The 14,458-nt window shown below is 48.3% G+C and overlaps 1 protein-coding gene across 1 annotated transcript in view; it reads left to right on the forward strand.

Moving 5' to 3' along the window:
- Nucleotides 1-14,458, forward strand: part of LOC144828457 (1-phosphatidylinositol 4,5-bisphosphate phosphodiesterase gamma-1-like) — a 617,664-nt gene that overhangs the window by 362,761 nt on the left and 240,445 nt on the right. The window lies entirely within an intron of this gene.

Here is a 14,458-nt window from a genome sequence, read left to right on the forward strand (position 1 = left end):
GCCCTGTGCTATATGTTCAGGATTGGCACTGGGGAAGCTCCTGCCTATCTATGTAAGATGGCGCATAAACATCTACCCTCTAGAAACCTTCGGTCAATGCATCAGGCCAAATTTTCTGTCCCTAGATTCAATCGAGCACGATTGGGCGGGCGCTCATTCGCCTACTTGGCCCCGGTCCTGTGGAACTCACTGCCGCTCGAATTGCGTCTTGAATCGAGGTACCTTCAATTCCGAAAGGGCATCAAAACTTGGCTATTTAATCAATAGACTCCACACTCCTATTTGTAAACTTCCATCTTATCGAGCCTAACTCAGATCCAAGGCGCCGGGAAACCCTCAGGGTAGCTGTTGGGCCATATAAATGTAATAAATAAATAAATAAAATAAATTGTACAATGGTACCGTAAAGCAATCAAGTCTCCACACTCAATACAAGTACACAGACTGCCTCGTTCGCACTTGCTTGAAAATTGTTGTTTTGTCTTGTTCCTTGTGGGTCACAGGCTGTGCCCCCTTGACATTACTTTCTGATTCACTGTTACTAATTGCAAATTCCTGTCCGGCTGGACAAAGGACATATTGGCTATTTAGCGTATGTTTACTTTTACCTTGATTTCTCAAATACTAGGGACCACTGTCTTTAGTAATAGTCATGTCTCATTATGGCTCGTGCCGCTGCCGATGCGCGTCCGGGGGGGCCTGGACCGATCAGGTGAAGGGCAAGTATGCAATTAAAGTCTCCGCCCCAGATTTGAGGCAATGTGCTTCAATATGCTAGGTGCGATCCCAATGCATTGTGAACGTGGGAGTCAGCAAAGTTTGGACGATATATCCCCACCAGGACCATTTCCCACCGCCCAGTGCTGCACCATGCACTGATGTATCTGCTCCTTGGATCTGCAAACACTTCTTGTAACTGAATTTTAGCCCTACTGTCAACCCATGTTAGGACTCCTCACACATGTGACGTAAATCTTGCAGCGCAGAACTGGCCAAGCAGCCACTGCGGTGTCAGCGCTCTACTATTGTTCACTAGATGTGTCTCTTGCATGAACGCCACCTGCACCGAGGGTCTTCTAAGGTATTCCACTTCCTGACCTTGTGTTGTTCATTGAGTCCTCTAACATTCCAAGTAAGAAACTCTATCTGTGTGGCGGTCTGTAGTGACTCTGTGTCATGTCCTGTGCCTTACTGTATGTTGTCTTTTGATGTGGGTGCCGGTCTCAGTCAGTCCAGTAATATTTACACCTGTTTACACTGTTAATAAATAAACAAACCCCCCAACAGTGTCCCTCCCATGTCATTGGCATATAACTTTTGCCTGGCTGAACCGTATCCCGCCCCTCCCTTCCCGGTGAGCCCATAAGTGGCTTCAGAACAAACCAACATTTAGAACATTGTGGTAAACACATGGGGTGGATGTTACCTGACCCGGGTTCGTCCACAGCCGTGTACAAATAAGAGCATCAACACCTGATTGCGGCAACATCCCACCCAACCAGGAGCACCCGTGAAGCGTGTTAATATAGAATAGGCCACATACATGGAGCACCCCCTGGGTAGAAGTCACATCATTCAGAACTCTTGGAGCGGTTGATCACGCCCCAATGCCCCATATCCAGGCAAAGGGTCACAGCCTGTGATTTAAGTCGAAACATCTCACCAGAAATCTTGTTTTGAGAGTCGTCTCTGGCTGAGTGGGCAAAGGTGGGAGTCTCACATAAAAGTGGGTACTTTACAAAGTGGCCATCAGTGTGAGATAGCTCCAGTTGTGGTCTGCAGCGCACTAAATCCTGGTCATGAGTCATTGTTCATTTTCATCTTGAAGTAGATCTTCGTTCGCAGTGTTCTGCCGAGGAAAGGTCTGCTGCGGTCTTGATTTCCCCCTCTTAATAAAGTCCGCCACTTGTTTTGGATCAGTGAAATAGGACCTGCAATTTGGCAGGATACAGCATACTGTATTCCAACAGGAGTTCCCGTCATTGTTTATTAGCTGGTTGGAAAGGACGACTGGCATCTTGGACCAGCTGCTGAAATCCAGGTACAGGGAGTGTTCCAAGGCCTCAATCCGAAGGGATTTTAATTCTCGTGCTTTGCGCAGCGCAGAGTCACGATCCCTGTAGTTCAGCAGGCGCACTACTATTGGTCTTGGGCTTGCTCCCAGGACCGAACGCGGCGCCAGGGACCGGTGTGCGCTTTCCACCACGAATATTTCCCAGCAGAGAGTAAAGAAGGTTCTCCATGAACATCTCCATGCTATCAATAGTGATGGATTCCGCTTCTCCTACAATACGAATGTTGTTCCTCATAGAACGCGATTCCAAATCCTGCCTTAAGCTGTAGCGAAAGTAGAAGTTTATCAACTTTTTTGAGGTTCCTCGTTTCTGTTGCCAGGGTATCTTCCACAGTGGATACCCTTTGCTCCCCCACATCCAGTCTCTCGGTATGCTCATCGAAACGTTCCGTCATTTGGTCCATTCTGAATGCCAGTGCGTTAATCTTGCCTTCAATCTTCGTTAAGCTTTTTTGCATGACGGTAAGTAGTTGTTTCAGGTCCGGATCGGCAGTAGGCTCTGAGGTCTCAGACTCTGAGTCTGCTGATTGCATTCCCGGGTCCCTCTGTATGGGGGTTTTACGACTTCCAAATGGCAGTTTGGATTGCACCTTGACGGCATTTCCCATGCTTTCAGCAGGGCAGACGCCCCCTGTGAATATTGTGTGCTCATCAATACACCACTAGGCCCTGCACCATGAGCTGTGCGGCAACAGGAGAGGTACAGGGTTATCAATGCTGGAGTGCTATCCTCTGTAGCATGCAACTTGCCGCAGTCCTGTGGGTGATATGTGTAAATGCCTGCCCGGGCGACCCCACAACGATTCCTTCTGGATGCTGTGTGCAGAGCAGGGCGAGACGAGGCAATGGGGTACCCAATATTCCTGTTTCAGATGTCATCTGACCTGTTTTCTGCCTTCAAAGGGAGATGTGCAGCAGGCTCATTTCCTTTTATTACCCCATTTCCTCCATATCGTTATGGTTTCTCTTAGAGGCTAGTGCAAGGGTTGGGGAGTGCCTTAGGCCCCTTCTGCCTCCAGAGCTAGAGTAAGACCCACCACACTGGAAGCCGCACCCACCGTCGTCTTAGCTCGTCAATATCTGCAGAGAATCGGCAATACTTCACAGCGCCCGCTTCGCTTACCGCATCCCGCTCCCATTCACCTTTAGCAGGCGGATCTGGCCAGGCCTCGTCTCGTGTTCTTCCACCGCAAAGGAGGTGGAGGGTGTTGTGCCTTGAGAATGGCACTAGGACCCTGAGGCACAGGGCGGGGGACAAGGACACTGGACACCACATCCGGTGTGGGGAGGGGACCAGGGGTCACTCAGGAACAGGAGCTCGGAGCAAGAGGTCAGGGCCAGCGAGTGGCGACCAGCGTGTAACGACAACAAGCAAATAAAGAGATCGTGATAATCCCTACCGTTTCCTGTGTCTCCTTGGTCAGGGAACACGACATCTGGCGACGAAGGCGACGCACCCATCTGCGTGCTCATCGATGAAATCGGCGATTTTACACCAGGAGCCCACCCTGGATCGCAGTGTGCCCAGGAGAAGAGGAAGACAGCCCAAAGCGCCACCAAAAGGAGAACAGTGACGTGGGAGCCCACCCCAACCGCCACGAGAGAAGAACAGACTCCGCCGGTAAGCGCCGTGCAAAGAACAGCGCGAAGTTTAAAGACTGGCCCGAGCTCACGCGAGAGTCTCGGCGGCCATTTTGAAGTCAGGCGCGAGGGCCAATGGGAAAGCAGCATCGCGCGGGCGGCCATTTTGAAGTCAGGCAATAGCGTGATTGGCTGCGAAGTCTCGCGAGACTCTCGGCGGCCATTTTAAAGTCAGGCACGGGAGCCAATCAGAAGACAAGAAAATCGGGCGGCCATTTTGAGGTCAGGAAACGCCGAAAACAGCTAAACAAAGCTGATTTAACAAGAAAAAAGATACAATAAGCACAGGCAAAGGCAAGACAAGAGATAATAAAAAGGCCTGGAAGAAAAAGAAAGAGAAAACATAGAAAGACACAAGAAACACCTGAGAATTAAAGGAAAAGGTAGATAATAATAACAAAGGAAGAAATAAAAGAAGAAATGGCAGAACCAAAACCAAGCGCACAATATAGAAGACCGCTGCCATTCAGCCTTTCTGAACCACAAACAGGTATTAGATGGGAAAAATGGATAAGGCGATTTGAAAATTATACGGAGGCCACGGATGTCACAGATGCAAAGATGAGAGGTCTATTTGTAAACCTAGTGGGAGATGAAGTGGAGGACCTAATGGTCACGCTGCCGAAAGAAGAGATAGCCACCTACGACCAACTAAAGAAGTGTTTGACGGATAAATTTGATCCACAGAGGAATGTTGACTTTGAACGCTATACCTTCATGATTGCATTCCAACAAGCAGAAGAGTCGATGGATGACTTCGCAACCAGATTGCGGAAACTAGTGACTCATTGCGCTTTTGACCAATTCCACAACGAACAGGCAATAAGATTGCGCATCATTGAAGGCTGTCGTGACATCGCTTTTCGCACCAGGATCCTAAAAGAACCGATATCACTAGAAAACATTCTGGCATTAGGAAGGGCTGAAGCCCGAGCGACGGCACATGCAAGCGAAATGGAACGTGGCAAAGGACGGGGAACAGAACAGATTCAGCGAATGACGAACAACCGCTCAGGCAGCTGGAGAAAAGAAAAAAATGACCAAACGACGAAAAAACAAACAGAAGGAACTTGCTACAGGTGCGGACTAGAGTTCCCACACAGAGGTCCATGCCCGGCTTTCGGCCAGACCTGCAGGAAGTGCAACGGAAGGGATCACTTTGCCAGTGTATGCCAAGGGAGACAGTTCAGAAGCGACCGAGGACGGCCGGGACGAGCACGAATGCCGACCAACAGGCACATCAGACATGTTGAAACAGGGACAAGAAGCTCATCAATAGAATCTGAGGAAGAAGAGGTAGAAGAAAAAACTGAACGACTGTACCTCATGACAGCAGAGTCAGAAACAGATGAGGAAGAGGATGAGGAAAGAATATGCCTGATAGACAAGAAAAAGATAAAGAAAACAGAGTCAGTGAACATCAAGGTCGGGCCACACGAAGCATAATTTGTACTGGACAGCGGTGCAACGTGCAACATCATATGCGTCTCGGAATATGACAAGATGGAAGTCAAGCCAATTCTAAAACCATCTCGAGTAAGAGTATTCACGTGGGGAGCCAAAAGACCAGTAACCAACATGGGAAAATTCAAAGAAGAGCTGACATACAAAGATCAAAAAACAACTGAAGAGATACATGTACTGAAAGGAGACATCCCGGCACCATGCTTACTGAGCAACGTCACGGCACAAGTGATGGGCCTGATGGCAATGACATACAACATGTCAGAAAAGAACAACATTCTGAAAGAATACCCCAAATTACTAAGAGGGTTAGGAAAACTAAGAGACCGACAAATAACGCTACACATTGACGAGACAGTGAGGCCAGTCGCACAGCACCACAGAAGAGTGCCAATACATCTGCAACCACAGGTAGCCAAAGAGATAGAAGCTCTACTAAAACAAGACATAATAGAACCAGCGGAAGGACCAACACCATGGGTATCGCCAATTGTGGCTGTTCCAAAGAAAGACAGCTCAAAGATAAGGATTTGTGTGGACATGAGGATACCAAACAAAGCCATTGAACGTGAACGACATCCCGGACCACATTTGGATGACATGATCAGCTGTCTCACAGGCACAAGGCGTTTTTCCAAGTTGGACCTATGCAAAGGATACCACCAACTAGAACTGGATCCTCAGTCTCGGTACATTACAACGTTCTCCACCCATCTAGGTTTGTTCAGGTACAAACGTCTGAATTTTGGAATTTCCTCAGCGGCAGAGATATTTCAAGAAACGATAAGACAGATAATAAGGCCAATAAAGAACAGTCTGAATTACAGTGATGACATTTTAGTATTCGGCAAGTCAGATGAAGAGCATGACCAAGCTCTACGAGAAGTGTGCTCACACCTGGAGCAGTCGGGTTTGACACTAAATGAAGAGAAATGCGAACTAGGGCGTAATGAACTGGTTTTCTTCGGCCACATCTTCTCCAGAAAAGGAATGAGGCCGGATCACAGCAAAGTGGAAACACTGAAAAAGCAAAACAACCAACGGATGTGGCGGAAGTAAGGTCATTCCTCGGCCTAGCAAGTTACTGCGCAAGATACATCAGAGATTTTGCCACTGTGAGTGCACCACTGAGAGAATTAACAAAACAAGGGCAAAGCTTCCTGTGGACCACCGAATGCAGCAAGGCATTCGAAGAAATTAGACAAGCAGTAACAGCAGTGGATCATCTGGCCTATTTCAACCCGAGACTGTGCACTGAATTAACAGTAGACGCCAGCCCAGTGGGACTAGGAGCGATACTGGCACAGCATCAACAAGGAAAGGACTCCCCAAGACAAATAGTGGCGTATGGAAGCAAGAGCTTGTCAGAGGTTGAGAAAGGATACTCGCAACCGGAAAAAGAAAGCCTGGCAGTGGTGTGGGCCTGCAAACACTACCACATGTTCGTCTATGGGAAACCATTCACAATAGTCACAGACCACCAGGCACTCACGACAATTTATGGAAACCCCAATGCAAAAATACCGCCCAGGATAGAACGATGGGGAATCAGGCTCATGGACTACAACTTCAAGATTGTTCACAAGCGGGGGAGGAGCCAAGATGGCGTCCGGGACGGGCGCCTAGTCCCTCGGCTCCGAAGACCGTCTCCTCCTGTGCGCATATCCTGCCGGTGATCCTGCACTGAAACGACATATTGAGGAAAATGCCAACTTCCGATGACCCGCGGAGAAATCCTGAGGCTCGAGCCCACTCGCAAACGGGAGAAACACTCGGCTAGAGTTTGCGGCCCGTGGTAGCCCTGTGACCGGGGCCTCGAGTAGATATCAGGGCTGGCCACCAAGTGAACAACAACGGGCGTCTGCGACTGAGAGGTGCCGGTCGGATCATTTCTGGCGAGAAACGGCCGACTTTCGAGACACATATCCTGCTGGACTGCAGGCACGACTCCTAGGCGTGCCTGACGATTTGTTTGGGGCAAATCACACGATCGCAGGTACTTTGATCATCTGCTGCCGAGAAAACTGCTGGTGCATTGTCCCGCTGTCGGCGGGAGGCTCCCGAATTTCTGCTTACTTAACATCGAGAGGGGCAGCCCCACACTTTTATAGATAGTGGCTTATCGCACCATATTGGTTTTGTCGGTCACTATTGCGCTACGCAGATATCTGGTGCTCCTTTGTGTGTTGCCTGACCCGAATCAGTGGGTCTCTGCCAATGACCGCAACGTGCACTATGGAGTGCAGCCTCGGGGAGACTGAGTCACGAGGGGGACGTGGACGTATGGAGCAGAGAGACATGATGGAGAGGGGGCACGGAAGAGACGGGTACTATGGCGGTCTTATGGCAGCTATTGTCGCCCTTCGCCACGACCTGATGCATTATGTCCGAACCCTGACCAGCAAGGTGGATGATATCGTGTGTGCACTGGGGCGATCGAGAATGGCTGCTCAACAGGTACATAGCGGCATGCCTCCCTCTATGCCCGACTACAACAAGATGGCGGCACTATGCGGCACTGACAGGTTTGAGGCCCCTAGCACCGAAACGTCCCTTGCTTAAACTATTGCTTGCCCGGGACGACGTGTGGTCTTCGGATTGAAATCGCGACGTGAGTGCTCGCCCCAAGTCGTGCTCCCGGTCACCCGGGGGCCACTCCAGCTTTTGTTTGACACTGAGACTTTCCTCCCTGGCCCAGCTCCGCTGCGTGTCATGTGGAAGGTGTACTTTTGGCCCTGGCCGGGATCACTGGATCAGCGTGAGGAGGGTACGGCCGTGGTGTGGTTGAATCGAATTGACGCTTTTGGGCTGCTGTTCACGCTCGCTTGGGACACTTTGGTAAGCAGTGGCAGAAAAGATAAGACGGGACAGGGATGAACACTGCCCACTGCAATCCTACAGTTTCTTCGTTGCTGACCGTGATAGATGTGCGACGTGCTGATTCCCCTGATTGCGCCATATGCCGAACTTGTGCTATGAAACTTGTTTGCTAGTGATGGTTCTTGTTACCGGACTTTACACTCTGTGCTGTTATTGACTTACGGGAGGGAGATGCCGAGGGACTGGTGGAAGGCTCCTCCCCGCTTCCCACTACTCTTATTGTAGTTATAGGTTAGGACCTTTTTCTTCCTTTCTATACTTCGGGGCTCCTTTTTTGGGGCGACAGGCACACTGCTAGGGGGGGTAGGCCGTAGCCAACTGCAGGGGTGAGGGGTGGGGGGTGGGACGGAGGGTTTTTCGTTTATTTCTTTTTGTTCTATGGGCCTTCTATTCTTTTTCCTTTTTTCCTTATGAGCTATGTAGTGGACTGACCTCCCGATTATTGAAGTTTAATTGGTGTGTACTACTGATCATTCATATGCTTCCTCCTATGAGGATAGTTGCAGTATTTGTATAACAAACGAAAAGTGTACTTATTTCTCCTGATCTTAGCGGCTGAACTCGATGTTCTGATTTAAATTGTCCTGATACTACTACTCCTTACGAACTGAAATTTGAAATTTGACCTCTGTAAATCTGTAACTAATCCTCTATACACTGACGTATTGCTGTGTACTGTACTACTAAGCCTTCGGGCTTTCTGTTGGGCTTTGTGTACCACCGTTATAAATAAAGGTCTTCAAAAAAAAAAAAAAAGATTGTTCACAAGCCAGGAAAAGAACACAATCCAGCTGATTATGTGTCGCGACACCCTCTGCCACAGGCTTCACAAGCAACAACGATGGCAGAAGAATACCTTAACTTTGCACTAAGACTCAGTACCCCAACGACAATCACATTGGAAGAACTGCAAAAAGAAACAAAACGAGATCGCACGATGCAGGAATCGATGAAGATCACCAAGCAGCAATGATGGAGACACGTGAACAGCAGCAGCCACGTAGAAAAAGGGCTAGACAAAGAAGAACTATTGGCTTTCAAACGGGTAAACGAAGAACTCTCGGAATGCGGAAACGGAATAATGCTGAGAGGCACACGGATAGTGATGCCCAGAACACTGAGAAAAAGGACAGTAGAGCTGGCACACGAATCACACAGAGGAATTGTAGCAACAAAGAAGATGCTGCGGGAGAAGGTGTGGTTTCCGGGGCTAGACAACATGGTGGAAGAAATGGTGATGCACTGCCACATCTGCCAAATAACAGGACCGTCATCAAAGCCTGAACCACTGCAAATGTCTCCACTACCGAAAGCGGTGTGGACAGAACTGGCAGCCGACTTCTATGGGCCTTTAGAAACAGGAAGCTACCTGCTGGTGGTCATAGATGAATATTCGAGATTCCCAATAGTGAGACCAGTAGCATCGACGTCAGCCAATGCAACCCTGCCTATACTGGATGATGTGTTCGCCGCGTGGGGCTCACCCCAGACACTAAAGACAGACAATGGCCCACCATTCTCCGGTGAGGAATTCAAGAAGTTCATGGGGTACCTAGGAATAAATCACCGCAGAATAACGCCGCTATGGCCACAGGCAAACGGCATGGCAGAACGGTTCATGGGGACCATAAAGAAGGCGATACAAAGAGCAAAACTGATGCAAATATCAAATGGACAGGCCCTCTGTCAGGTACTAAGGGACTACCGCAACACACCTCACAGTTCCACGGGAAAATGCCCTGCAGAACTGGTACTAGGGCGCTCAAGCAGAACAAGACTGCCACAACTTGAAGAGGCAGAGCAAGCTGAACACCAGGACATCGCGACAAGAGATAAGGAACAGAAAGTGAAAATGAAGGCGTATGCAGACCAGAGAAGACACGCGACAGGAACAACAATAAAAGAAGGAGACACTGTGCTAGTAAGACAGAGACAAATAAAAAAATCAGATAGCGCATTTGCAAAGGAACCCCTGAGAGTGACTGAAGTCAAGGGGCCCATGATCACGGCATCAGTGGGCAGATATCACATCACACGGAACAGCTCCCACTTCAGAGAACTAAAAATAAAGGAAGAAGAGATGCCAAAGCAAGAACAGCGCGAAGACACTGCACCAATAGAACAGCCAACTGACGTCCGTGAACAACGACCAAGAAGAGAGTGCAAACAGACAAAGAGACTGATTACAGAAATGTAAAAGAAAAACAACAAGAGGACAAGCATGTAAAGGGAGGATGGATCTTTCCTTTTGCCGACCTATCTCTCTCTCTCTCTCTCTCTCTCTCTCTCTCTCTCTCTCTTTGTTGTGAACAAAGGGGGAGATGTCGTGCCTTGAGAATGGCACTAGGACCCTGAGGCACAGGGCGGGGGACAAGGACACTGGACACCACATCCGGTGTGGGGAGGGGACCAGGGGTCACTCAGGAACAGGACCTCGGAGCAAGAGGTCAGGGCCAGCGAGTGGCGACCAGCGTGTAACGACAACAAGCAAATAAAGAGATTGTGATAATCCCTACCGTTTCCTGTGTCTCCTTGGTCAGGGAACACGACAGAGGGGAAGGGCCTAGCTTTCAGTTACCAACATTGAGCGGCGGTCGCTCTCAATGGAGCGTTGCCAGCCCCTGTTTCACCCCGTTCCTCGCAGACGGATTTCTCTGCTCACGGTGACCTTTTCCACTTTCCAGTGCGGCGTAGGGCGATTACCCTGCACCCCAGCCGAGTTCTTCCGCTCGTGGCAGTCCTCCTTCTCCGACCGGGCTCATACATGTTGGGTCGTTACCTGATGCAGCTCTGCCAAGTGTCACACATCCGGTGTGACACTAACGCATTTTAAGGTACATTACCGCATTACCGCATGTGAAAGGATTGTCACGCAAATCAGCGTATTTAAAAGCTGAGTGTATTACCAGTATTTGAGGTTGTCACTGTCAAGCCTGACTAATACTGAGAGTCTGTGGCAGCGCTGCTCCAGCAGGCTTGGGGTTCAGCTAAGCTAAGGCTGCAGGCAGGTTTAGTTCAGCTGCTACAATCGATCTTGTTTGAATGTAACTGCCGCGGCTCGGCTCTTACTGGCAGGCTGATGTCATCACGGTGGGACGTCACTGTGGAAGCGCGCGCAGTTTATTTTGTGCGCTCGATGCGGCTGGATAATTTGCGGGCAGCGCAGCATGTCATCATCTTTAACTTTTTTTTAAACATTTTGCTTATAACTACGGCACCGGTCCGCTTGCTTGCATCGGCTCGGGCACCACATGCTAGAAGCTACTGTTATTACCGCCCCTGTTCAATCATGCATTACTGTAGCCGACGGAGAGAAGTCAGTGACACCGGGGCCGCCTGGACAGACTGGAGGTGGAGGGCCCTTCTTCTGTGAGGTTAGTGAAACTTTTCTATCACTTTGCTGGTCGTGGTCAGTGGGAGAGAGAGCCTGTATGCGCTAAGTTGAGATGCTGTCTGAGCCCCCACCCCCACGTGCAGCTCTTCCGCCGTATCTCGGTTATTTCTCCTCGGTGGAACCTTGGGAGAGGCCGCGGGTCTCTTAAGCGACTGGAAAGGTTTTTTTATTGCTTGGTATAGGAGCCCCCCACCAACCCCCTCATTGGGCCTCCTTGTTTGTTCAGAGCGTCACTCTCTTCCTCACAAGTAGAGGAAAAGAGATAAGAAGCAGCACATGAAGGCCACGGCTGATCTTTCACGTATTCAGAAACACTCAGTCTGCCCGAGTCAGGGCAGCAAGCACAGCAAAGCAAACCCCACTCCTTTAGCGAACCAATATTTAATAGAGCTTCCTATTAAAAAGAATAAAGTGTGCCATGTTTATTCAGGACGTCAAATTAAGTGCCACGGATTACTTTCGATTTATTAGGGCATTTTAAACTGCAGAGAACTTTAACCATTTAAACTAATAAAAACAGACAGTGCAAACACACCTGAAAGCTTAGTTCTATGTGTGAAGTGTTGCTCATCTCAATCAGGTGCCTACCCAGACACCTACTTGCAAATGCACTCCATTCTAGACTTATTCTGAGTTTGCCTGTACCCCTGTCACTTACACAGTAGTTCTCTGCTTTGTTTTTCAGTTGCGTTACAGCTCAGGTCACTGGTGGCTGTTGAGTGAGACTGCGAGTCACTCAGATGATTATAATGACATTTTGAACCACTTCCAAGCTGCTTTATCTAATTTCCGCAGTTTTAGCTAGTCTGATCAATGGAAGTCGTTTATATTTATTACGTTTTGCAGCAGTTAACTTAGATTCTCGTTCCTCAAATGTGTGCATTTTCTGATATTATTGTTTCCCTCCTCTTCATTGCTTAATTTTGCTCATGAGACAGTGTCACTCATAGTCATTCAAATGTCACTCATAATTACTCTAAAATTATTAAAATGTCACACACAGCAATCTGAAACCTTGGCAGCTATGCTGATGTTCCTCTGGTCACTGAGTACCGCTCGTCCGTCAGTCAACAGGCAAAATACTGATGGTGAGAGTTGTGGGTACTAGCACCAGCTGTATCCAGTGTATCAGCAGGATTTTGTAGGATATTTTGGGTGGGTTGTTGGAGCCGCGTTACATTGCGGCCATCTTGGTGCAGGCAAGCTCCGCCCCCCACCCACCATTTAGTTGTTAAGAAAATCAACATGTTTGAGAATGGAGTCAGAATTGCCTCTCCTGCAATTGTCTAAAGTATCAATACCTGATGACTTCAATGGTGGACATACTGCAACTCTTGGCTCTACCTGTGCAGCTATTTTCCTCCTGTGCTTTAAGCAAAGTGGAGGGTTGCCAGCTGACATTGTCATCAGTTAGTTGTCCTTCAGCCTGTCATTCCCTTTTTCTTTTCACCAGAACTCTGGATTCTGGGTCTTCCGCTTTCCCATCAAGAGTATGTGCCAGTATCAGTCTCATAATGCGGCTGGTTAAAAAGTGCAGAACTGAAGGAAGATGGCTATCCTTTTACACAAGGCCAGTTGACAAAAATGCAGATGGCTTATAATGAGAGGTGAAGCAAGATTTTAAGTAGCGTGTATATTTGTATGCCCTAAGCTTCGCGGAGCAACCAAAGACCCAGAGCATGACTCTTCCCCAGCAAGGCTGATGTTCTCTGCGAATCTACAGCCATGAGCCCTTTGCAGGGATGGGCCGTCCTGGGCTCACCTCCCTGTGTGTATGCCCCTAGGTGGTGAAGTGGATGCCACTGGGTTACACATTGTCAGCGCCTCCTTGGGAATGGAGGGTCTGCTGGCTGAGGGTGGAAAGCGATGAGCAGGTCCCACACGATGAGATAAGGGAGCGAGGCGAATGATGAAGAAAGAGCAGACAGAGCTGATAGGCGTATTCCATATCATTGAGCATGGTCATAGGACCGGGCAAATCGCGTAATAATCAATGTGTAATGTGCAGAGGGGTTTTGGCGAAAGGATGCATAATTTGCATGGGCGGTGGTTAATGTGCAAATTTGCATGCCAGATATACTCTTGTGGACAAAAGATACGCAAGATACCAGCTCAATGTATTTTCCATAGTTTATGAAGTCATTTGGGGAACGTTGCTGGCGTATCTCGAGTGACTGTGGCACATAACAAGTTTTACAATTCCCACAAAAACTTTTTCTGCCCAAACCAGTTTTTGGTAAGCCAAAAGTATATTAAGAAATCACGAGAAAAACAACAATTCACAAAAGCCAGTAATTATGATTTTCGCTTATTTAAAACTTTTTGCACTTGTTTAGTGTAAATGAACAGAATATGGTCCAGAAGGGAGGGAGAGATGGGTGGGAGACAAGGTACTGACCTCTCAACTACCAATAGAGAAGAACTGTGACTGGCGTGGAAATTCTTGTTTACTGAACCCTGTTATCCTAGATAGTTGTAGAGAGATCCTCTAAGATAAAGAGGAGCTGGGCCTTGAAGACCTATGGCTCTGTTTACACCCTATGTATAGAAATCGCCTGAAGATCTTTGCCTACATATTTCTGAATAAGTTGTAATGTGGTGCTGTGAACTCCCCGAATACACCATCTTAACACATTTCTGAGCTGGTTCGGTTTCTCTAGCTCCACGATCATGTAACAGTGACACACATTTATATCTTCAATAAACATATTACCCACTGAGTTATTAGGCCAGTTTTTATTTTTCAAGGAACTCTAGTTGATTTTGCAAGTTCTCGGTTGCCAAATGTTATCTAAATCATTGCACTAAGAGTGGCTTAATAATTGCAAAACTGATACTGTAACGGGGTAAGGAGTAACATAAAGAACTCACTGGATGTCTTCTACCTAGGTAGAGATAGTGCAGGCTGCTCTTTGGGGGCTCCGCAGAGAGTTTTCCTCTTGAGGGAGACTGCAGTTTCCTCTTGCAAGTGATCCCTTGCTGGGATAGAAATGTATAACCCACTA

The sequence above is a fragment of the Lissotriton helveticus genome, chromosome 4_1 (genome assembly GCF_964261635.1).
Source record: "Lissotriton helveticus chromosome 4_1, aLisHel1.1, whole genome shotgun sequence".
NCBI classification, from domain to species: domain Eukaryota; kingdom Metazoa; phylum Chordata; class Amphibia; order Caudata; family Salamandridae; genus Lissotriton; species Lissotriton helveticus.